Raw genomic sequence first — 25157 nt, 5'->3', positions numbered from 1 at the left:
TGTTTGAGGCAAAATTGTAAACTTAGGCCATGTGACCCATGCAGTTCAATTTTTTTCCAAGTTTTTCTTAAATGTTCCAAATATTTCCAATTTAGTCCTGAATTGTTTCTAATGTATTTCTAGGGCCTCGAGGGCTCGGTTAAGGAACAATATGGATGTGTACGAACTATTTATGCCATGTTTATATTGAGTTATAAAATGCATGTTTTTATGTTTCATTTATACAGTAATGCTCTATAACCCTATTCTGACGACGTCTACGGGTTAGGGCTGTTACATTTAAAATCTTTTGCATAATGTAGTAAAATTGTTAAATCTAAACTAAGAAAAGTAATGTATGAAGGAGGAATATAATAGCACGTATTGCATAAAATCTAATGGCCCAAGTGAGAAACAAAAATCTTGAAGATAAAAAATTTGCTAATGTATCTGAAAGTATGAAGGAGTCTAATGTGAAATGTAATTGTGTCTGGTAAGCATGAATATGTTTTTCATAAGCATTTCATTGCATGATAGCCTTTGTTTATCTACAAAGTTGTCGAAGGGGTTCATCTGGACTAAAAACACAAATCTTTGAAAGGACAAGTCCATGACCATGACATTGAAGGACCATATCATGTAAGACCATAATTGGTGGATTATGGCATCATATAGGAAGAAGACCATATCATATAAGATCATAACTGGTGGGTTATGGCATCATATGAAAAATTTTAATGAAGGTTATTGCCTAAAACGGTTCCCTCTGTGTTTTAGAACGATGAGGAGCAAACCTCACTAAGTGTGAGTTCAGGCAAATCCCTATCGCCTAAATCACTAGGAGAAGGAAAGCCTTTGTGGCACAACTCTGGGCAAAAAGCCTTTGTGGCAAGTATTGGATATTATGGAACACCTTTGTGGCACTATTTTAAAAGGGTAAGCCTTCGTGGCGAACCTCTTAACGGACGCCTTTATGGCGAGGCTTTAAAAGGAAAGCTTTTGTGACGAGTAATGAATGTAAAGGACAGCCTTTTTGGCATAACTCTGGATAGGAAAGCTTTTGTAGCGAGTACTAGATATAAAAGACAGCCTTTGTGGAAAAATTCTGGACAGGAAAGCCTTTGTAGCGAGTACTGAATGAAAAGAAAAAGCCTTTGTGGCAATATCTCTATTTAAGAACACTTTGGCGGTAAATCTCTGAAACGAAATGCCTTTGTGGTGATCTCTATCAAAGGAAAGCCTCTATGGCTACTCCCTTAAAGGAAGCCTTCGTGGCGCAACCTAAAGGCATGATGCCTTGGTGGCAACTCTGCAAAGGAAAGCCTTTGTTGCGAATACAAAAGAAGCCCTTGTGACTATTTAAATAAAGGAATGTGTTCACAACAAAATTATGAATGAGTGGCATGAAAAGAATTAGGAAAGAATGGTATGAAATATTCTCTAAAGGTAAGGTAAATATAGGACTTTGAGGTATAGTAATTGTAAGAGCTGACTTATAGGACAAGTAGAAATAACTGAGTACCCAACAAACTCTGAAAGAAAGAGACCATGTGTAAATGAATGGGTGAACTCTGCATAGTGACAATAAATGAATAGTGAACCTAGAGCGCGCCAAAATAGGTGGCAAATCGAGATATGTGTTATAGGGATGTATAGATAATACTCTGAAGTAAGGAGGATCTAGGCTAACTCTGTGTAAAGTAATAGGTGTAGTTTACATTGCCTAAAGGTCGTGGAAAAGTTAGTAAGTAAGAAATAAGATTTTAATTCTGTAAATAAGGTAAATGAAATGGTTAAGGACTATGTAAAGATAATATTTAAGAAGGGGCATAGAAAGTGAAGAGATATTAAGTATAGTGCGTTTAAAGGAAAAAACGACAATTTGAGTTTGGACCTCGAATCTAGAGCCTAATAGAGTGAAGGCTTAATGAACATGAAGGGAAGATAAGACACTAAGGACCTTGAGAGAAAGACAAAGGTCTAATTTAAAGAAGAGTACAATATATTAAAGAGGAAAACCCTAGCAAAGTAACCGCCAGAAGGAATAATGAAAAGTCAAAGGACACATGAAGGACATGCAAAGAACTGATCACAATTGATATAATGAATCAGGTATTTAAGGTTTAACTCACTAAGTTCTTATGAACTTACTAAATTTATTTCCTATTTCAGGTTATGAAGGAGTATGCATCGAGGGAGTATGTCAAAGCTATGCTAAAAGAGAATGGCACGATGAGTTGTTGTGCATACAAAGGAAATTAAATGCCATATTAGAGACTGCGCATTAGATCATTAAGTAACATTTCAATATGTACACAATAGGGCAAGAAACCTAAATAGATATTAATTAAATTTTATTAAATTATAATGGTAACCATACATTGTACGCACATAAGAAACTCTGTCATAGATAGAATTTTCTTTTACATAGGAAAAATGTTAGAAGAAAAATTTAAGTTATATCTATATAAGGCGTAACACTCGAGATTTGGATCTGGTAGATTGGGTCGAATTGAGGGCATTACAAAAATACGAGTGATTATACATCAGATAATAATAATTGTAGTACTGTATAAATTAATTACAAGGAAATTCTAACTAGTCTCATAACTATTTACAACATTCCAATACATAGACTTTTTTGCAAAACTATTGACAACATTTATGCTACCAACTTGTTTTGTATGCATAATAGCTCAATACAACACTCCCTTGGCATAGTCCTAACAAAGCCTGCCCTAACATAGACTCATCTCAGCTTACTTGTAACATAATACACGGAGGTAAGTTCATAAGAACTTAGTGAGATAAACACCAATTACCTAGTTCATGTTTGAACATTGCATCTAGAAATTCAAATAGCTATCTTTTATGCTTATTTTTCTGCTTGCCTCTTGGCGAATACTTTTTAGAGTTCCATTCCTCATGCCATAGTTTTTGTATCCTACTCTGAGATCATGTCTTACCCCTCTCTTCCCCAATACATCTCCCATGTTCCTCGATATGAGCTTTCACGATTCCTTGCCTATTTCCTTTCCAGATGTCCATATAGACAACCACTGTTATTCTTAAATACATACTCTAGGTCATCGTTCCTTTGGCAATTCATGATTGATCCCGTATACAAGTGGTAGATACCTATTTTAATTATTCAATTAGAATCCTCATTGAAAGTCCCATTTTTCCTCTATATATTTAATTTCACTTGTGAACCGTGCTAGCCACACCAAAACCATTTGATACAGAGTCCGCCACTGAAAGTCTCATCCTTACACACTAAGCATTTCCTTTCCAAGTTTGTTATGAGTATCATTACTTTAGAGTTTGCCATGAAGGTATTTCATTCAGATTATTGCCAAAAGTGCTTTCATTTCGTGATCCGCCACGTAGGCTTCCATTTCATAGATCGCCATAAAGGTTTCCCATTTTGTAGATTGCCACAAAAGATTTTTTCCACTTATTCGCCACAAAGGTAGTCCTTAAGAATGCTCCATGAAGGTGTTCCTCACAGAGTTTGCCACAAAGGCATTTCTTTCATATTTCGGCATGAAGACTACTCTTTCATGATGTGTTTTACGATATGGATTCACCTAGACTCACACTTTGTGAGGCTTGCCCATCTTCGTCTTGGGACAGGCATAGAACCCCATTGGATAATAACTTTCCTTTAATTCTTTCCATATGATTCCATAGCCCAAGTATGGTCTTACACAATATGGTGTCATGACCATGGACTTTTCCTTTCAGGGATTCATACTAGAGATTGTGTTTTTAGTCCCAATTGACCCATTTAGACTCCACCATAGTGTACATACATAGACTGGCTTGGCAAACTCTTCATACATTGACATCATTAATTACTCAACACTCAATTCACGCAGACACCCAAACTGTTTCACATGTCATCACATTTTCCAAACATACCCATACAACCATTCTTTAACTTCATGATTCAAACCACTTACCAAAACTCCTCATATTTTTGCATATTATACGTGCAAAATCCATCAAACACACATGCAATAACATCCTCACCTTACCATACATTTCCAGTTCGGTTACATAGTTCAATCACTATTCATAGAAGTACTCACATGAACAACATACAAGAGTAAGCTTAGGGACTCACCTGATACTTACAAACAGCAACTTGATTTCCATATCTCAACATCCATCTAAAAACCTCAGCAATCCACTGCTTGTAAAGCATTAGAATACCATTAAAACTTATTCATATTATCTTTATCATCATCTTATACCTAGAAAATCCTCATGCAAAGCTTTACTTTACCATTTTCCTATTCACCTTTTTAATAACTTATCACTATAGAAGTTAACATGCAACCATAATACTTACCTAGGTTGTGAAATAATTTTTTTTAGAACTCTTATCCTCATTTTCAACTCAAAAAAGAAGATCCATCCTTAGCTCCAAGGAAAATCAATCCTAGTATCTTAGAATGGAAGGAAGAAGATAACTTTCATTTTTCCTTCTTGAAGATATTGAACCTCTATTAAAGGGGGATGTTGAGATTCAACTTCTCCTCTATTTGTTTGTCATCTAGTATTATTTTTTATTGTATTAATAGATTCCAAATAATGCTCTTCAAACCATTCAAATAATTTTATATGAATTTTATAGGTGTTCATAATTTTTTAATATTCTTGGAGAATACTCTCTTTCTCATTATTATATTTTTAAAGTAATCTTCTCTTTTTTTGTTTCTTTCTATTGGAATAGAAGAGTTTTCTACACCATTCTTTATTGATCTGAAAAGATTTTTCTAGAACAAAAATTTCTAAATTTCTTCTAATCTTGCATTATTAGTCAGTGATCAATATGTTGGTGACATATTAGGTGAGTTTTGGGTGCTCTCTTCCTATTTGGTATAGATAGGTTGGGCTATATTTGAGGAGTTATCTATTCCTTGTAAATTGGTTCTAAGAGACAGAGGCTCTAGCAATCCTAAAGTTTGTCCTCTGTATTTCGAGTTTTGATTCTTCTTTTATATTTAACCTTCCAAAGGTTGTACTAGTACTTCCTATTTCAAAGGAATGTCTTGGGGCATTCTGGGTGGCTTATTGAATATTAATTCAACTGTGTCATCTTGGTGTTGAGAAATTTCACTTAAAGAATTGTTTCTAATTAGAGTTGGTGCAACAGGATCTTTAGCACCTTCTAGTTTCCATTTGGTAAGGAGATTGATTTCATGGCATTGTATTGTGTTTTAGATTGTGGTATGAGATCTTGAGGTGTCTATTTCTATTAAAAGAGTTTCTCCTTTTAGGCTTTGGAATAAAGTCTTGGTGTTGACTATAGAATACATAACTTTGGAATGGAGTCGATAGACTAAAGTCAGTACTTTGGATCCAAGGTGCATTTTGTAATTATGAGTCTGAATTTGAAGGGTCAATGATTTTAAAATGTTTTTATCAATTAATAAAACCATAAAATTTGGGTAACAATTAAAATATATTGGGTCAGTACATAGGCTTGTTTCTATTGTTCCTAGTAAGGAAAATTTCTAACATAATATGTCTTTGGTCTCTTAAGACAATTAAAATTGAGATATTTTTTGTGGCTTCAACATTAAGTGGTTTGACATCGACTTGAACTAATCTAAAATGGATGTATTTATAATTTTGTTCTTTGAGCTTATTAATGACAACTCTATCGAATAATCGGATAGTTTTATAATCTTTTTGGATTGATAAACTTTTTTCTTTTGTTTTTTTATAACATAACTACAAAAAGGCATTTAAAGTTTTAAAAGTTATTTTCTTATAAATTTGGTTTGTTGAAACTCTCGGTAGAGTCTAATTATCAAATCTTTGGGGAACATTTTCATAATGTTATTTTTGTTCATTAACGGTATTATTTGATGTTTGTTTTCGTATTTTCTACAGGGGATTCTACTATCAGACTTTCTAGATTACTAAAATTGACTACAGTGATACTCTATCCTTAACACGCCTAACCCATGACTAACCAGATTGTGTATCAATACTCACAAAAAATATTGATATATTAAGAAAAACTGTTAAATGAGAACTCAGAAATAATAAAAACAAATTTGAAGATTTCCAAAACTTAGAATTATCTGTTCCTCCTTGGCTTGGATACCAGACGAGTACCGAATTTAGTTATTATTAATTTAATTAATTAGAGTTAAAATAATTATTTAATATTATCATTTAATTATTTTATTTTAGTGTTAATACCAAAAAATAATATTTATCTTTTAGTCAATTTAAATTTATAATTAATCAAAAAATATATTTATGATACAAAGATGATATCATCATATTCACCCTAATAACTTTGACTTATAATAATTTTAACTTTAACACATGATGCTTTGTAATTAAACAGTAAATTTTATTCTTCTACATACAGAAATGAATTAGGTTTTGTGATATCTAGGAACAAGGTCTTTGACACGAAAAAGGGGGATTACGTGAAATGCACATGGTTTGGATCCGTAATGAAGTTTGAGCATGTCAAGGGCTGAAAGTTATCTGGTGAGGAGGGTGCACGTGCCATGTGGAATTATAATGGACTCGTCAGTGTCACCGTGGGTCTTCCTTTTTCATTTTTGTTAGCCTTTCACTGGTGGATGATTTTATCTCGTCCTTAGCCCAATAATGTTTGTTTCGACGGCGACTGCGACTGCGACTCTTGTAGTATACACTCATTATCTCAAGATAAAAGAAGTTCCTGACATTTGATTTAATATAAAGTACAAAATATTTTATATTAATTTTAAATTTAATATCCGAATTGTTTTTATTTTCTTTATATAAAAAAATATGAAATAAACTGCTTTTATTGTCAATATCTAGTAAAAATACGAGCATCTCCTACCAGAAGTATGGAGAAAGCCGATGGTACATTTTCAAACCCAGTCAATGCGGTAAGTTCCTTTACTAAAACAATTGGCAGACTAATCAAGAACCTTGTTAACAATTCTTCAAAAAAAAAAAACATAAGTTCAAGTGGTCAATAACAGTAAAAATATATTTTTTCAATCGTAAGGTAATCCCAACTGTTAAGGCTTTTCGTAGACAGAATTGGTAAGATCTTTGTTGTAGGATTCAAATATGATTGAATGCCATTGTCGTCTTTTGGCAAGAAGGGAACCAAGCCTTTAAGCCAAGGCTTCAGCTATTTGGATCGAGGGGGCTCGTACAAGTGTGTTTATTCCATTGCAATCGCGAGCTACTGCCACTATACCTATTAGAAAAGATTTGGAGTCCTAAGAAGCATCACAATTACTTTAATGGTGTTTGAGGGAGGGAATTGCCATGAAGCATCAGAAATTTCACTCAACTGTATTCAGTCATAAAGGGGCTGTCCAGCACGCATCGATTTCAAACAGCAGCAGGTTCGCTGTTTTTGTGAAAAAAATCAATTCAATTTTTTATTTCTAAAGGTCCCAACAGATTGCTAGTCCGTTTGCTTTGAGCAACTTGTTAATGTCTAATCACCAATGTGCAAAGCTACAGAAATCCTAACTTGTTTTTACCATCTTAATTATTCGCATACATATGCGTTTGAAAATAAGTGTATTCAAAAATATCATTCAATAAATAATGAACGAGATTGTTTGAAATTAATTAATAATAATAGGGAGAATGTTTGATATACATCCAATGCATATATTCCATGCACTATCGATAAATAATAACATGACACCTCGTCATTAAAAAAATAAAAATAGTGGAGGGTCTATAAATAAATACTAATAATTTTATTTAAACATAATTAAATAATAATTAATTATAAATGAATGTTAAACCTTAAAACCTTAGAACTTAAACAAAATTAGTATTTATTTACAAGTTTTTCATATTTTTTTGTTTAATTTAATGATGATGTGTCATGTTATTATTCATTAATGGTGCATGAGACTTATGCACCGATGAGATATCAAATATTATTTCATAATAATAACACATGAAATATGTATGATATTAAATTGAAAAAATTAGATTAAATTGTGAGTAAAATGAAATTTAAACACATGAATATATCAAATTAAGAATACTAAATGAATACAATTGTTAATCTGTGAGGTGTTGTTGATTTAATTTGTGACAAGATTTTAATCAACAACATTGGTGTTGATTTAATTTGTGACAAGATTTTAATCAACAACATTATTAATATATAAAATAAATGGATGTAATAAAGTGTGCATAATAAAATTAAGCTTTCATTCTTTCTTGCATGTAAGTGAATTGTTGCGACCCCAATTGAGGATTCTAGGAACCCTCGTCAGTTAGGGGTACTAGCATGAGTTTTGTTGATCATCATTGGGGTTGAGCACATTAGATGAGAGAACTGTAACAACCTGGAGTTCTGTGGTGTCAGAAATTATGGTTTCGGGACCCCGTTTTTGTAAACCAAGTCCGCAAATGCTAAATAGAGATATTTATAGAGTTAGTGAATAAATGATGTAAAAAACTTAACATCAATAATGACAATATAGAACGATCGCAAAGAAAAAAGAAAGAAAAATAAGAACACACAGATTTTACGTGGAAACCCTTTTAAGGAAAAACCACAGGCAAAAGAGAAGAGAATTCACTAATGTTGAAATTTGAATTATACAAAAGGAGTTACAACTACATCTATTTAAATGTTGAAAAACCTTATTCTAATCAATGTCAAATAGATTAAGTGAAGTAAGGTTGAAAAGTCTTATTCTAATCAATGTCAAATAAAAGAAGTATAATTCTATATGGATTTCACTTTTATTTTATTTTACCATTGTATTTTATTTTAACAAGGATTCGAGTAACTCAACTTTAAAAATCTCCACCTTGACACGAATTCTCAACGAACAAGTTCTTCACCACGAGCTCTCAACGAACAAGTTCTCCACCTCTTCCACGAAACCCTTTAGGGGGTGTTCTTCAACAATGAACACCAACCAAGTCAATGTAATGCTCAAACTTGGTTATAGAAAGTGTAACACCCCTTACCCGTATTCAACACAGGAATAGGGTACAAGGCATTACTAGAACACATACACTTGTAAATGTATTTAACCGAGTTATAAAACTTCATCTAAATTAAAACTTTTAAATTATTAACATGCTTTTATAATTCTTTATAATATATCCTCAAAATGTTATATTCATAATAAATAGGACCAACGAGACCCGATACATATTCATGCTTCACAAGTCTTAATAATTCAACGCTTCATTTCCATTTCATTCAATTCACAAATTTCTCATGTTCACAATTCAAATCATTAAGTTCATTACTAATACATATTTATCATTTAACTCAACGTTTATCGATTATACTATTCATTAACACATTTATGAAATTCTCAATTTTGCAATGAAAATATCACTTTAGCTTAAATAGCAACATCAATTCAACTCATCATCTTGGTATAAATTCACTACCACTTATTCATTTACTATAATTCTTTTGGGCCCATTTGTCACTTACCATCCTTAATCAAATTAGGGAACGGTTATGGAAAATTGAGTACTTCACTTCCACTTTGCCATAGTATAACTATGGTATTGTGTATGATCACTTAGCACTTTCCGAAGCCATAGCCCTGCCATGGCCTTACACGGATCACATTTATCACTTGTCACTTGTCACTTGTCACTAGGGGTGAGCATTCGATCGAATCGAATCGAAAATTTTTGAGTTAATCGAGTTTTTGAATCTCATTTTATCATCCTAACTTTATTTGAAGTTTTCTCGAATCAAGTCGAGTGAGATGAAATTCGAATCGAATCGAATCGAATATATTTGTTCGAGTTAAATTTAAAAAAATAATTTTGGGTCCTTGTAACCATTGTCACCCATCGTAATAAAATTTGTTCACATTAATCAAATTTTTTATTAACTTTCATCACTTCATAATTTATTTATTAATTTTTTATATATTGGTTAGCTTCTTTGCTTGCTTAGTTGTTTCAATTATCTTCAGATTCTTGTCACTATGTATTTTAGAATTAAAAAATATATTAAATGTAAAAATATGATTTTTTAATAAAAGTTATTTTAAAAAATGTGAAATTAATACCAATATAAAATTTTAACACGAATATTTTATGGCATAATTAATAATTCAATTTTAATATAAATATTCAATATGACTAAACAATTCAATAATATAAATAATATAAAATGTGAAATTTAATTTAATAATATAAATAGTAGATATAAATAAAATTATTACTATTTATGTTTAGTGATTTTTTTGGATAATTTTGATTTTTTATTTGAGAGTAAAGGGTGAGAAGTAAAAGTTTAGGGGAAAAATAAAAAGTTTTGAGGAATAAAAGTTTGAGAGAAAGTAAATAGGGGGAGTAAAATTTTGGAGGGAAAATATTAAAAAAAAATTGGAGGGGGGAGGGTTTGGGATAAATGGGAGATGGGATGGGAAGGGAATAAAAGTTTTAGGGGAAAAGTGGGATGGAGTAAAAATTTTGGGGGAAAATAAAAGGTTTTGAGGGTTTTTGGGAGTAAAATTTTGAGAAAAAATCAATGGGAGAGTAAAATTTTGGTGGGAAATGGATTTTGGGTAGATTGGGGGGTTGAGAGGGGAGGGGATAAAAGTTTTGGGGGGAAAGTGGGAAGGAGTAAAAGTTTTGGGGGAAAAGTAAAAAGGTTTGGGAGTTTGGGGTAAAAATGTAAAATATTATAGTTTGATATTCGAATTATTCGAGTTATTCGAATTCGTAAACTCAACTCGATTCGAACTCGAAATTCAAAAAAAAAATTCGAGTTGATTCGAATAACTCGATTAACTCGAATAACTCGATTCGTTTAACTCGAAATTCGAATTTTTTTTTATTTTTTCGAGTCGAATCGAGTTTTGCTCACCCCTACTTGTCATTTGTCACTAATCAGATAAGTGTAGCTAAAGCTACCACTTATCACTTGTCACTTGTCACTGATCAGATAAGTGTAGCTAAAGCTACCACTTATCACTTGTCACTTGTCACTGATCAGATAAGTATAGCTAAAGCTACCACTTATTACTTGTCACTTGTCACCGATCAGATAAGTGTAGCTAAGCTACCACTTATCATTTGTCACTGATCATAAGTACTCAAATCCGATGTTTCGTTCAATTTGATCATTTATTCGATTTTTGCATTGTTATTTTATTATTAATTCATTAACAAATATATCTCATCATACATTATATAATTCATGAAATTAACATGTAATCATTAAATTTCAGCCATATAAACTTACTATTTCATTACCTTTCCACATTCGTTTCCTATGCACATCACACAAGATATAAGCATATCATTCAACCATAGTCGCAAGCTAATGTATTTAAACATAACTCTTTTTGGAACTAACCACATGATAAACCATTTCACTAGAGATTACATAATTTAAACCTTACCACCCTTTTTATGATCACAAGCATATTTCCAATTAGGCACTTACCATTTCAATGCATAACTTATAAATTTAACCTGGCATAATCCAACCACTACTTGGCCAAAGCCTAAGCATGTACACCAAATATGTTAGCCAAATAAACATATAGCATAAGCATTATAAGCATGGATGAGCACAACATTTATTCATGTATCACGCTTACCAACATGTATTAATTCATAAACCATTCATAACATTACTTCATGCCAAATCATATACCGAATATACCATACACACTTACTATGAAACTTTATTTTTCACACATGAGCTTAAACCATGACAAATAATGCACAAATATAAGCATCATTTATATTTCATCGTTTATCAATTATAATCAAGCATATGACCAATTATACACAAGTCATTCATATATTTCTCAATTTTCCTCCTCCTCCTCTCCATTCCACATCCTTAATGTGTATAACACATTTAAACAACATTATCCATACTATCATTATTTTCCTGTATGTAAATTCAAGTTGTCTATCTGAGTTAGAGTCACTAACTTATTTATATCTTGAGCTATAGAGCTCCAAATTAAAATCCGTTAATTTTTTCTGAAACTAGACTCGGATATCTTCTTACCAAAACATTTTCAGAATTTTTGGTCCAGCAAATAAGTATAGTTTATTCTTTAAAGTTTCCCCTGTTTCACTATTCGACAGTTCTGACCTCTCTTCACTAAAAATTAATTATCTCATTGTACAGAATTCTAACGATGCCCTCGTTTATTTATATTGAAAATAGACTCATTTAAAATTTTAAACATATAAATTATAACCCATAATTATTTTTGTAAAATTTTTAATGATTTTTTCAAGTCAAAATAGGGGATTTTGAAATCACTCTAACCCTGTCTCACCCAAGTTCCAATATCTCATAATATAAAATTCTTTTGTGTACACCATTTCTTTTATGTGAAAATAGACTCACTCATATTTAATTTCATATATCATTCAGCCTCTAATTCCATTTCCACCATTTTTGGTGATTTTTTAAAGTCACATAACTGTTGTTGTCTAAACCGTTTTATTTCTGAATGTACTCTTTCATAATTTTTCACCTTTTCTCACTTTTCTTTTTATCGATCAATGTCAATTTCTCGTCTTTCTTGATTTATAACAACACATTTAACTTATTTAACACTCACATTATTCAATTTAATTAAAAAATACTCTTTGAAAAAATTACATTTTTGCCCCTAAATTTTTCATTAATTCCTATTTCGTCCCTAGGCTCGAAAAATGAAATTCATGCAATTCAACTCCCTTTTCAAGCCTAAAAAAAATTCATATGTATCTATAACAGTTCATAGATTTCACAAAAATCAAAATTTTTCCTTTGAATTTCACAAGTTTACCATTTAGTCCCTAAATCTCAATTTCACCCAAAATTACTTTGTAAAAGTTGTTTATTTACTAACAACCTTTCATTTTCTACGAAAATTTTCAATTTTCAGCATGTTAATCCATGGCACAATTTCAATACATTGATAACTTTTCAAATAAATCCTCAAAATAAAGAGAACATGTTATCTCGATCTCAAAAATATAAAAATTATTAAAAACGGGACATGATTACTTACCAATTTATGCCAAGAAAGTCTCTTTTCTCTCTCCTAGGGTTTCCATGTAAATTTTGGGGAAGAAGATGATAGAAAAAGATGACATGTTCATGTAATTAATTATCATCTTTTAATTTCCCCAAATTCTAATTTAGTCCTTTTCTTTTTCTTAATTTTCATGGATGATTCATCCATAAAAATCTACCATCTTTTGATTGATAGTCTATTTACCATATAAGGACCTCTAGTTTTGAATTTCATAGTTATTTAACCTTTCTAGCTTATATAATTCAATTTCTACATTTTATACAAATAGGTCCTTTCCTTAATTAATCACTAAATCGATAAATTTTCATATCAGTATTTTCATGCAACCTTCCTATCATAATTCAACCCATGTCATAATTTTAAAATAAATTTTTTTCCTCATCGGATTTGTGGTCCCGAAACCACTGTTCCAACTAGACCCAAAAATCGGGCTGTTACAACTAACTTAGTCATCATACTTGCAGGATTTTCATGAGTACTAACTTTGCTCACAATAATATCTCCATGAGCAATAATATCACGTACAAAATGATGCCGAACATCAATGTGCTTTGTTCTCTCATGAAACATTTGATCTTTCGTAAGGAAGATGACACTTTGACTATCACAAAACACTATACTGATCTGAAGGTCTTTACTGAGTTCACCAAAGAGTCCCTTTAACCAAATAGCTTTTTTACAAGCCTTAGTAATCGCCATGCACTCAGCTTCAGTAGTAGACAAAGCAACTGTAGTTTGCAAAGTGGCTTTCCAACTAATTGCATGACTCACAATAGTAAATACATACCCTATTATAGATCTTCTTTTATCAAGCTCTCTAGCAAAATCAAAATCAACATACCCAATGACTCCATCTCTAGTTCTTCCAAACTGTAAGCAAACATCAGTAGTACCTCATAAGTATCTGAAAATCCACTAAACTAATTTCCAGTGTTCTTTACCATGATTCACCATGTATCTACTAACTGCACTAACTGTATATGTTAAATCTGGATGTAAGCAAATCGTGACATACATGAGAGATCCCACTGCACTAGAATATGGAACATGTGACAGATAGTCAATCTCATCATTTGATTTTGGAGACAAAGCTGATGAAAGTTTGAAGTGGGCTACTAATGGAGTACTAACAGGCTTGACACTCTACATATTGAACCTGTAAATGACTTTCTCAATGTACCCTTTCTGACTTAGGTATAATTTACATGCTTTTCTATCTTTAAGAATATCCATCCCAAGTATTTTTATTTTTGCTAATCTCAAATCTTTCATCTCAAATTCTTCACTAAGTTGGGCTTTGACCTTTCGTATCTCTCATTTATCTTTGGCTGCTATCAACATGTCACTAATGTAAAGGAGTAGATATACAAAAGAACCATCACTATTTTTTCTTAAAATAAACACAACTGTCAAAGTTGTTTCTTTTGAAATCATGAGTAGTCATAAATGAATCAAACCTCTTGTACCACTGCCTTGGTGACTGTTTCAGGCCATTAAGGGACTTTTTTAGCAAGCAAACCTAGTCATCTTTTTCTAAGAATATAAAACCCTCTAGTTGTTGCATGTAAATATTTTCCTCAAGTTCTTCATGTAAGAACGTTACTTTTACATCTAATTGTTCAAGCTCCAAATCATACTTGGCCATAATACCAAGCAAAGCTCGAATCGAACTATGCTTCACAATTGGAGAAAACACATCTATGAAGTCTACAACTGGAATATGACTGTAATCTTTTGCAATCAGCCTTGCTTTATACCTGGGTTCTTCAACTCCTGGAGTCCCTTCTTTCTACTTGAACACCTATTTACAACGAACAGTCTTTTTTCCCTTAGGAAGCTTTATTAAGTCCCATGTTCTATCCTTATGGAGCGATTTCATATCTTCTTGTATGGAAAACATCCAATTTCCTGAATCTTCATAGCTAACTACCTCAAAATAAGTAGATGGCTCTTGATTTGCATCTATACCTTCAGCCATGTTTAAAGTATAAACAACTAGATCAGCCTCAGCATGCCGTTTGAAGGTTCAATTTCTCTTTTAGGTCTATTCTTGGCAATAGAATATTGTGGTGTTGACTATGGTGAAGAAGCAACTTTAGTCTGAGTTTCTATTTTAACCTGAGAAGTAGACTCTATTGTATATCCTAGATCAATTTGAATCTCCACCTACTTTACATGTGTGTTTGAACGTTATTGTTCTTTATTGGAAGAATCTTTAAGAGGTAAGTTAGGCAGCATAGTAGTTTTATCAAAAATAACATCTATGTTAATTACAACTTTCCTCATTTCAGGACACCATAACTTATACCTTTTAACACCAGCCTTATAACCAAGAAATACACATTTAATAGATCTAGGCTCTAATTTCCTATTATCAACATGAGCATAGGCGGGATACCTAAAAATCTTCAAATCAGAATAATCAACAAGATTATCAGAGCATACCTCTTATGGAGTCTTTTTTTCAATGGCAACGGACAGAATCTGATTAATCAAAAAACATACAATAGAGACTGCTTCAGCCCAAAACAACTTTGGTAAATAAGCATTCGACAACATACATCGAACATTTTCCATGATTATTCTATTAATCCGTTCTGCAACGCCATTTTTCTGTGGAGTATGGCGAACTGTTAGGCGTCTCATGATCCCTTCTGATTTGCACGATTCATTAAACTCATCATAACGGAATTTCAAGACATTATCTGTGCGGAGGTGTTTTATCTGTATTCCTGTCTGCTTCTTGATCATAGTTTTCCAAACCTTAAATACGGAAAACACATCACTTTTCTACTTCAAGAAGAATGCCCAAACTTTTCTAGAAAAATCATTAATGATCGTCAGCATATAATTAGCGCCACCCCTTGAAGGCACTCTAGATGGTCCTCCAAAAATCAGAATGAATATAATCTAGCATTCTCTTCGTGTTTTGGATTCATATGGTGAATCGAACTCTCTTTTTCTTCCCAAAAATGCAGTGCTCACAGAACTTCACTTTGTTAATGCCTTATCCATCAAGAAGTCCTATTTTGCTTAATTTTGTCATGTCATTCTCACTCATATGCCCTAGATGCATATGCCAAAATCCAGTAACATCATCATCTTACAAAAAGGAGGAAGTGACGGCTGCATCACCAATAGCAGTAGAACCTTGCAACATATATAACTTGGTAGTCTTTCTTTACCCTTTTATCACAATGAGGGAACCCTTGCTAATCTTTAGAACCCCAATTTCAGTTGTGTACATGTGCCCTTTTGAATCAAAAGTACTCAATGAAATCATATTCCTCTTCAATTCTGGTACATGTCGTACGTCACTAAGTGTTCTAATTACTCCATTGAACATCTTAATTTTGATCGTGTCAATACCTGTGATATTGCATGAAGCATTATTCCCCATCAAAACAACATCTTCAGACATTGTTTCATATGTGTAAATCAATCCTGATTAGGACTCATATGGATGTTGCAACCAGAATTGAGGATCCACTTCTCGCTTACTTTAGAATTGTCGACAAAAGTAACTACGAGTTCACCATTGTTATAGTCTTATACAACATCAGCTTCACCGGATTGTTCTAGTTGTTTTCCCTTTTAATTTGCAGCCTCCCTTTTGATCTTGTTCTGCAACTTATATCACTCAGATTTAGTGTGCCCTCAGAAGTTACAAATTTTACATTTGTCTAAATATTTTGATCTCCCTTTAGATTTACTGCGAGGATTTCATTCCTATGTCCTCCTACGATTATCACTAGTATTTCATTCTTATCTCCCATGAACAATGAGACCCTCTCCTTGAGAGTCGGATCCAACTACAAGATGTTTCATCTTGTCATACGAGATTAAGGAAGCATAGACTTCATCAACTGTGAAAGATTCACGGCTATACAAAATCGTATCTCTAAAGGTTGAATAAGACGGGGGTAATGAATAAAGTAGAATTAACCTTAAATCTTCTTTATAATACAAAACCTTCATGGCCTCTAGATCCGAGAGAATTTATATAAACATAGTTAAGTGTTCATGCACCTTCCTCCAAACGATGAGCATAAAGACACTACTTCATATGCAACTTGTTAATTAGGGTTTTAACCATGCATAGCTGTTGTAGCTTTGCCCATAATGCAGCGGTGGTCTTCTCCTATCACATCCTATAGAATTTCATTTGACAAATGCAGATGTAATTGCGTCAAAGCCTTTCAATCTTTATGCTTCTTCTCTTCCTCTGTCAATGTCGAAGGCATCTTATCTATCCCTAGCAAGACATCTTCCAAATCTATCTACACAAGAACTGTCTGCATCTTTATTTGCCACAACGCAAATATGGTATTGTGATCCAATAGCGGAATATCATACTTTAATGTTGCCATTACTGTGATCGAGACAAGCAACCCAAAATGCTCTTGATGCTAGTTTGTAAAAAATTAAACGTTGATAATAAGAATATAGAATGATTGCAAAGCAAAAAGAAAGAAAAATAAGAACACAGATTTTACATGGAAACCCTTTCGGGAAAAATCCACGAGCAGAGGAGAAGAAAATTCACTAATTTTGAAACTTGAATTATGCAAGAGGAGTTTCAACTACATCTTTTTAAAGGTTTAAAAACCTTATTCTAATCAATTTCAAATAGAAGAAGTGTAGTAAGGTTGAAAAACCTTATTCTAATCAATGTCAAATAAAAGAAGTATAATTCTATATGCATTTTACTTTTATTTTATTTTACCTTTGTATTTTATTTTAACAAGGATTCGAGTCACTCAACTCTAATAGATGAATTGAAAATTGATTAAGTAATTTAACCGAAATTATGGTTAATTAAGGCCTAGGGACCAAATTGTAAAGTTTAGTTTCTATAGATTTTTAATTAGGAAAAGACTTGGGGATTTAGATAAAAATTATCCAAAGGATTAAAATGGTAAATAAACCAAATTAAAATATATGATAGTGGGATTTGATGGTGGATACTCTTAACTTAAATTAATTAAAGATTTATGTTAATTAATTAAAGTTAAAATATGTTCATTTAAGTATAAATAATAAAACATAATGGAAATAAATTGAAAATGTTATCATCTTCATCTTCAATCGTGGAAACCAAAGAAAAAAAAAGAAAAGAAGAAAGCTTGAAAACCCTTGGAAATTCGGCTACCAAATTCAAGTAAGTCTCTAGTCATTTTTCTTTTATTTTTATGAAAATTAAATCATGGGAGCTTGATTTAGATAACCCGTGTATCAATTTGTGAAATTGCTAAAGTTTTTTAAAGTTTTCATTGTTGAGAAATGGATGAAATTGATGTGAATTTGATAGAAATTAAGCTTAGATTATGAAAATGACTAAATTTTAAAGCTTAATTGTTAGTTTTGTACATTATGAGAAACATTGAAGAAAATGAAAAAATGTTATGAAACTTTGATAGGAATGGAAAATAGATGGTCTGTAATGAGTATATGTGAAATCAGATTTTAATCTAAAGCTTTAAATCTAAAGTTATGCTTGTCCCGAGTTTACATACTAAATTAAATAAATTGAAAAATATGTTTGGCTTTGTAATTGAATTTGATTTCATATGGAATTTGATATTTTTAAATTTTTGAATAATTATTCGTAGCTAAAGACGACGTTGAGCTATCAAGAGGGAAAGGAAAGGCAAGATCTGACAACAAGTGACGTGAGTTTTCAGTTTGTATCTCTTTGATATGAGATTAATCTAATTATTTCATATTCAGTTTAAATTTCATGATTTATTTATTAGGTGAGTAGATAATTCTTGTATAAGTTAAATTGTAACAACCAGTTTTTTAGTGGTGTTGGAAACAATAGTTACAGGACCACAAATCCGACGAGTAAGTTCGTATAATTGATATTTAAATTATACGAGTTAATAGTAATTTTTATATTCAATTTTGATTAGATGATTTTAAACAATTGAATTAAAAGTTACTGTAAGTGATTGGGTTCAAAAGTCAAGTGGTTATTAAAAATGAGGTATTAGGATCTCGTTTCTGTAATATAAAGCTGTAAATATTTAAAATATTTACAGAGTCGTATTATATGTGAATTGAAGTTGGGTCCGGTAATTTTGATGATTTATTGCTTAATTGAGGAAAAATGATTAAATTGTAAAAGAGATAAAAGTTAATTGCTATAGATTTAAAATAGTAAAAGGACCAAAATGGTAATTAAACCATGGTCGAAAAGTTCAAGCGGTGGTGGCATGATTAAATCCACTAACTTTTGGGGCTATTTGCTCATTTAGTCTTAATTAGTTTAGGATTAAATTGAAAATAAGCTTGTTTAGTTAAAATTTAAATAATTGAAGGACTTAAATGACCTAATAATAGAAGCAGTATGAAAATATCTAGATTTTGGTAAATTTCAATTAGTTCCTAATTAATTGAGGATTTACTAATTAATCTTACTAATTAATTTGTTTTCCAGTATGATCGAAAATGGTGGTTTCGAAGTCACAATTTTGATGTGTCAGGTCGTAAATATTAATTATTTAATATTTATAGGATTATTAATGCTGTGTTAAAATTTGGTTATGAAATTTTATCGTTTAGATAGTTAATTAAGTGAAAAGGATTGAATCGAAAAAACTATAAAAGTTGAGTTCTATAGATTAAAGGTATTAAATGATAATGGGAATGTAAGGCAAGGCCCTTAGATGGTAAATATATCATTTTAAGGGATAGTGGACGATTTTGGTTTCATTTTTGCTAAAATAATAAAGTGAAATTAAAGAGAAAAATTGTAATTATGTTAATAAGTTAAATTTCATTAAAATAAGATGAAATTTAATCATCTTCTTCACTTTTCTCTCCATTTTGAGCCGAAACCCTAGTGTAAGAGGAGAAAACCATTCAGCCATGCTTGGTTCCATAATAGGTAGGTGAAATCTCACCCGTTTTTAGTAATTTTTATATTTCCGAGCTCGCATTAGCTTAATCTAGCTAATCTGATGAATAATTTTTGAAATTTTTAAATGTTTTGGATTGTGCCATTGTTGAGTTTGTGTTATTCTTGAAACTTTATGAAAGAATGTTGATTTGGTTGTTAGATAAGAATATTTTGTAAAGTAGTTTTTAATGATTTTAAGGTTTAAGGACTAAATTGTTAAAGTGATAAAGTTACAAGGACTTGATGAGAAACAATTGCAAATATGGGCTGTATTGAGGTCACTGAATATTTGGCCATTGATTTTTTAAAATAAAAATGGTTAATTTGCATGATTAGGGCTTAGGAACTAAATTGAATAAAGATAAAATGTTGGGGGCAATTTTGTAAAAATGACAAAAAGGATTTAATTGCATAAAATGAGTTAATTTTACTATTTGAATTAGTTAATTGAATGGAAATATTATTTGATATCAAGAACGAGTGAAAAACCAAGGGAAAGAGAAATTATCGAATAGTCTCATACCTTTGTCATTGCTGCAATTTAGTCAGGTAAGTTCGTACGGTTTAATTTTAGTACATTTTTATTAGTATTATAGGAACTTAATTGCATAATATTGGATTATATTGATGTGTGTAATTGGAAATGGAAATAAGGAATTGAAATGACATTGATCACTGATTGAGATACTATGAGTCGTTACTACAAATTAATTCTGTAAGTTCATGCATTTAATTATGATTCTAATAATCCTTATAATCTTGTTAATATATTGTTATTCAATGTTATATTATATACTGAATGAGATCAGCGAGCGTTACCCACACATATACCGTTGGTGCTCTGATGAGTCATGCCTACTAAATCTACTGAAACGTATGTGTTTTCGAGCCATAACTACTGAATTTATTGAAAAGAATGCTCTAGCGAGTAAAAGAATCTACTGATATACTGAATAAGTCTCAAGGAACGTTATCCACTGATATACTAAAGAAGCCTAGTCGAGCGAAATCTACTAATATATTGAGTACAGCTCAAACGAGCATTATCCACTAAGTATATTGAACTACTGTACTGATCTTTAATTATTGATAAAGGTTGTGTTTTATTGAATTTCAACATTTAATTTTAATTGATTATCATGTCTAACTGGAAAGGTTTATTAGTATATACAAACGAACTTACTAAGCTTTATTCAAGCTTACCTGTATTTGTCTCATTTTGTAGATTACATTTTGAAGGCTTAGAGGATTGGACCAACACAAGAAATCACACTATCTAGGAGATCTTTGGTAGACTTTATTTTAGTTTGGTGTATATGGCATGTATTAGAACTCTTTTGTATGTGTGATATTGAATCCTAGTTGTGCAAATGGTATCTTTAAATTTATGTTTCTAGGTTGAATAACTAAGAAAGTATGCTTTTTTGCTTAAGTTGAAATGAATTATTTAAGTGAAATCAATGACCCTATATTGAATTGTGGTAAGTGATGAAATGGAAGTGAAATTCATTGTGTATGTGTGCTTTGTATATGTTAGTATGGAAGTGTTTTGTCATGAATTATTGAGGTGTCAATGATGGCACATTGGTTAAGCAGTTGAATTGATTCTATTATATGTTATGGATGCCACTAGGGGTGTCTAATGACCTATAAAATTGTATGGATGAAAATGTTTTATGTACCTAAGGATGTGGATGAAACCTTTGCATGGAATGGGTCATTTTTGGGCTCACGCAACCTGGGACATAGGCTGTCACATGCCCGTGTGAAGCATATGTGCAATTCACATGGGCGTGTGCCCATAGCATGTTTTAAACAGTATAGGTGCAGATCTCACATGGAAAACACACGGCCTGTGACACGATTGTATGATCCAAATTAAAGAGTTACACGATTCATGCACACGGACGTGTAGGTTAACCACACAGCCACCTTTGGAGCCACATGGGTTGGACTCTGTCACATGGTCATGTGACCTCTGACTTGAAAATTTTTGAATTTTTCCTAAAAGTTTTGATTTGTTCCAATTTGATCCCTAAATGTTTGTAGCTTATTTTTAGATCTTCGAAAGCTCGATTTAAGACTCGAAATCAAAAGATCTCTTTTATAATGAATTTTACTTGTAATTATGGAATTGAATTGATTATTGAATGTAAATCGTATTAATTGTTCCAACTTGACTGGTAATATCCAGTATCCTATTCTGGCAATAGAAACGGGATATGGGTGTTACATAAATTGTGGTGATTGATATAGTAAATCGAGAAAGAGGACTAAATTGAATAAAATAAAAAATAACATGATTTAATTTATATGTGGTACCTGGTATGAAATTGAGTTAAAACATGTTATATGTTGTATTCAAATGGTGAATTGATGATGAATTGAGAGTGATAGAATGTGAATTGAACTATCTGATGAAATTGGAAATTGTTTATCGTATTAACTATACATGTTTGTACTTCGATACATTCGATGATGCACTTATGTGCCAACTGATTGCCTCAGTTTATCCGATGTTGCATTATGTGTGCCAATATAATTGTTTTGATTCATCCAGTGATGTACCTCGTGTGCTAGTATAATTGCTTTGATTTTCCAGATGATGCACTATGTGTGCCTGTATCTTTCTTTTGGTATATCCAATGATGCACTGCGATGCCAAATTGAGATGTAGGTTGATTAATCTGTGAATCCATCTTGAAATTTGAGTCAGGTTAATAAGGTTATATAAACATAATTTAGCTATATGGATGATTGAAATGATATGTGAATTGATTTGGTATAATTACACACATATGGAATATGATATAAATGTGATATGAAATGTTGATCATAATAAATGAATAGCATATGCGTCTATAGATGACAATGTGCATTAATTAAGTTGTAAAAAATATGAATGAAAATGAGATTAAACATCATTTTGGTACATAATTGTATATGTAAGTAAATGAATTAGATATGTTAAATCTTTGTTAATAGAGTGGATAATATAAATGTTAGTTTGATTCTCAAATGAAATGTCATAAGAGAATGATATATTTATATTGAATATGCAAATTTGATTTAGTTGAATTGTAGCATATTTTGATTGAATTCTTATATTGAATATGCTTATTTTGTGACTTGAAATATGGAAACTACCACTGAGTGTATTGCTCAACGTACGGTTTGTTTTCTTTGTGCACATGTATAGTAGATTCCCAATAGTTCGAGCAGCAGATCCAACATCCAGCAATGGTCCCTAACTCAAAAAAGTTGAATAAGTTTTGTTTTGTTTTAAGTATGACATGTACTTAGGTTGAGTCCCTTTTTCTGGCTTAGTGTGATACTATGGACTTTTGGAATTGGAATTGATATTTTGGAAAGAATTATATGTTGATTTTTGCAACTTAGTTTTTCATAATGTTAGCTAATGTATAAAATGTAATTTGATTGATATGGTAAATGGTAATGAATTTATATATGCATGTTTTCATATGACAAGTAGACTAATGGTTAGTGTGGTGAATTAACTTAGGTATTTGGATGAAAATGATGAAATGAATGGAATGCATATATATTAGAAAGTGCTATGACTTGAATTTGAAACCATTGGAGACATGTTGTTTGCTGGAAAATATGTTATGGTTTGAGTTTTAGTTGATTGGAAATTGCAGGTTGTTGATCATATAACATTTTGCAGAAATAGTTTTTCACGTCATGGCTTCAAGCATTTGTCGTCGTGACGAGATCAAGCCACCATGCCATGACGTGACGTCGAGCATGGGTCATTGCGATGAGACCTAGTTAGTATATTGCATCATGATGAAGAACCCCAAACATCATGACGTTAACCTCAAGTTAGCATTAGAACTTTCGTAAGCTCGTATAAGACCCGAAAATGATTACGTATCATATTATATACTTATTTTACTTATAATTAAATGTTTAATTTTGTGAATTAGATTATGATTTGATCGTAACTACTCTGGCAACGAGTGTGACATTTTGTAGCTCAGACTCAATGATCAAGTTGGGTATGGGGTGTTACAAGAACACTAGAACCTAGGTTGGCCATTGTCATCCATGTTTACCGCGCTAAATTGTTAACTAGTAAATCAACAAAGGAGGAGAAGATGGTGGTTGTGAAAGTGGTTCACCTTGGTTGGGGCGAAGAGCCACTTAGTATATTGTCCGACGTTTTGCTAGATGGATTTGGATGGTGGAGAAGTTTTTCTATCTTCCTCCATCTCTCAAGTCTTGTGTTGGAGTTTATATATGTGGGACAAAGGAGTCCATGCGTCCTGAGCCTGTTGACAGTAGAGTTATGATAGTGATGTGATGTCCTAAGTCAAGGATATGATTTCTTAGGACAGTTGGGTAATTAATGATTCTAAGACTCCCATGTGCGCCTAGTGAAGGTGGACTAGCAAGAGTCTTTCATGACTTAGGTTCACTTGATGTTGAGGTTCACCCAACAATGATATGTATAGGACATGGTCTGCCTATTAAGGACACGTGGAGGGGATACATGGAGCAGGCATAACAACTTTCAAAAAATATGATTTTATTTTTATTTAATAAATTATTCTCATTAAATTCACATTTGCATAAAATGTAAATTAATTTAAAAATTCAAAATTTTACTTTACTATTAAAATTAAAAGTTTTTAGGAATAAAAAATATAAATTAAGATTTATTTAACTAAATAACATAAATGCTTATTTAAAAAAGGTATAATAATTTAAGATTTTTTGTAAATATATAAACCTATAAAAGTTAAACATCACATTGTGGCCAAAAAAAAAAGGTTTACTATCATGTACCATTTTTTTTAAATGTTTTATTGGCTTGTAAAAGTAAAGGTTTACTATCATGTACCATTTTTTTTTTAAATGTTCTATTTGTTTGTAAAAGTAAGAAGGGTTAAAATTTAAAATTTTTAATGCATGGTACTTGGATTTCGGGGTTCTCTAAATATATTGGTTGTTGTTCAACACTTAACGTTGAGCTTTGGAGGGGGTTTCCAAATAGCTTATAGTCTAGGCCTTCAACGGGATGTGCTTGAGATGGACAGTTTGGTAGTTGTCCATTTGATCCAAGCGATGTTTCGAGTTACATATATCTTTAGAGATATTGTTCAACGTTCTGAGATTATTTGAGTTACATATATCTTTAGAAAAAGAAACCGAGTTATTGATGGTATGGTAGCAATGACGTTTTTAAGACCTTGAGA

The sequence above is a fragment of the Gossypium hirsutum genome, chromosome D08, assembly GCF_007990345.1.
Source record: "Gossypium hirsutum isolate 1008001.06 chromosome D08, Gossypium_hirsutum_v2.1, whole genome shotgun sequence".
Taxonomy (NCBI): domain Eukaryota; kingdom Viridiplantae; phylum Streptophyta; class Magnoliopsida; order Malvales; family Malvaceae; genus Gossypium; species Gossypium hirsutum.
Note: the sequence above shows the minus strand (reverse complement) of the source record.